The sequence below is a fragment of the Condylostylus longicornis genome, unplaced genomic scaffold, assembly GCF_029603195.1.
Source record: "Condylostylus longicornis isolate FDR11 unplaced genomic scaffold, ASM2960319v2 ptg000253l, whole genome shotgun sequence".
Taxonomy (NCBI): Eukaryota; Metazoa; Arthropoda; class Insecta; order Diptera; family Dolichopodidae; genus Condylostylus; species Condylostylus longicornis.
The window spans coordinates 20001-22500 of record NW_026578218.1 but is presented as its reverse complement, the minus strand read 5'-3'; the positions used below and the strand labels follow the sequence as shown (position 1 = coordinate 22500).

Below are 2500 nucleotides of genomic sequence, written 5' to 3'. Positions count from 1 at the left end.
AAGGTCCGAGGAGAAAATATCGACACAGCAGTAAATGCCATGCTCTTCTAGTTCATCTACCATATCTCTCTTCGAAAGATTTCCATGGTAGTACAACTATAAAACAGAAAAGAAAACTCTTCCGATACCTCTCGACGGCTTCTCTATGATTGTTTCTGTTACCAGGATGATCATAATGACCATATTTATTACAAACGTATACTCAACAGGTTACGGAATTGGAACCGTATTCCCTTTCGCTTATTTAATTTAAGGTATTTTATATTATCAATGGGGATAAAACCTTAAATTTTGTTCGGCTTTCGCCTTAAGCTTAGGACCGACTAACTCGTGATCAACCACTGTTCACACGAAACCCTTCTCCACTTCAGTCCTCCAAGGTCTCATTCGATTATTTGCTACTACCACCAAGATCTGTACCAATGGCAGCTCCACACATCCTTACGGAAGATGCTTCTACGCTACCATTGTACCCACCTACTTGTTAATGTTTCTAAATTTATATACATTAATAATGTAATATAAATCATTTACATTAACAGTGACGTATAGGTATACAACTTAAGCGCCATCCATTTTAAGGGCTAGTTGCTTCGGCAGGTGAGTTGTTACACACTCCTTAGCGGATTACGACTTCCATGTCCACCGTCCTGCTGTTTTAAGCAAGCAACGCCTTTCATGGTATCTGCATGAGTTGTTAATTTAGGCACCGTAACGTCACGTTTGGTTCATCCCACAGCGCCAGTTCTGCTTACCAAAAGTGGCCCACTGGGCACAATATATCATAACCTAAAACTTCATTCAAGAAAGTTTAGGTTCTTACCCATTTAAAGTTTGAGAATAGGTTAAGGTCGTTTCGGCCCTAAGGCCTCTAATCATTCGCTTTACCAGATAAGATTATTTTATATAATATTTTTATGCACCAGCTATCCTGAGGGAAACTTCGGTGGGAACCAGCTACTAGATAGTTCGATAGGTCTTTCGCCCCTATACCCAATTCTGACAATCGATTTGCACGTCAGAACTGTTTCGGTCTTCCATCAGGGTTTCCCCTGACTTCTACCTGATCAGGTATAGTTCACCATCTTTCGGGTCACAGCATATATGCTCAAGGTACGTTCTAGTTAGAGGTATAAAAAATAATTAAAAATTATTTATATACATAACTATATAGAACGCCCCAGGATTGATATTATATATATAAAATTATATATATAATTTAATCCCATATTAACAGTTAAGTTAATTACGCCTTTAGATTTTATTTAAAATAAATTCTAATGACTTGCACACATGTTAGACTCCTTGGTCCGTGTTTCAAGACGGGTCCCGAAGGTATCCTAAATCTATAGCATTGCTAATCATATTAATGCATATAATAATTATATTAATATATAAATTAATATAATATTATAAAATTATAATAATATATAATTTACGCATTATATTGATTTTTTATCTGTCAATTATTTATCCGATAATATTTAAATTATATTATATAGAAAATAAATTTTCATATATAAAATAAACTTTTTAAATATATCTTATGATAAATATATATTTATTAACAGATTGCAATGTCCATATATGAAAAAATTGCACACCATCATTATTATATAATTATATAATATTTATAATGTTGAATTTTTCATATTTCATGGATGTTTAGGTTCATCGGGCTTAACCTCTAAACAGTTTCACGTACTATTTAACTCTCTATTCAGAGTTCTTTTCAACTTTCCCTCACGGTACTTGTTTGCTATCGGTCTCATGGTTATATTTAGTTTTAGATGGAGTTTACCACCCACTTAGTGCTGCACTATCAAGCAACACGACTCTTTGGAAATATCTTCTAATAATCATTAACGTCATACGGGCCTAGCACCCTCTATGGGTAAATGGCCTCGTTTAAGAAGGACTTAGACTGTTAATTTCTCATATTAGAATATAGATATTCCATACACTACATCGGATATTTGTATAAACAAAATCCTTTAGTGCTGAACTAGTTTCTTTTCGCTCGCCGCTACTAAGAAAATCCTAGTTAGTTTCTTTTCCTCCCCTAACTAATATGCTTAAATTCAGGGGGTAGTCTCATATGAGTTGAGGTTGTTTTTAAGAATATTTTTAATTTTTCTTTTTAGTTGAAAACTAAATATATATAAGTTACTGTATTGTTTATATTATAAATAATATAATTTTATATAAGTTTTCCTCTTTAATGTATTAATACTAATTTATTAATACTAGGATATACTTATTTTTTTATTATATTTTATAATATAAGTAAAATATATATAATTGAATTTTAATATTATGGTATTCCTACCAGTAATATATCATGTGCTATAAATAATATAATTTAAAATTATATTATAAGCAACTTTATTAAATTATTCTTACAACCCTCAACCATATGTAGTCCATGCAGTATTAAATTTTTTAATAAATTTATATACTCTGTAGCATGGACTGCAATATGCGTTCAAAATGTCGATGT

The 2500-nt window shown here is 31.8% G+C and overlaps 2 pseudogenes; both read right to left on the bottom strand.

Moving 5' to 3' along the window:
• Positions 1-2112, bottom strand: part of LOC129616623 (large subunit ribosomal RNA) — a 4018-nt pseudogene extending 1906 nt beyond the window's left edge.
• A 290-nt stretch (positions 2113-2402) lies between these two features.
• Positions 2403-2500, bottom strand: part of LOC129616625 (5.8S ribosomal RNA) — a 184-nt pseudogene continuing 86 nt past the window's right edge.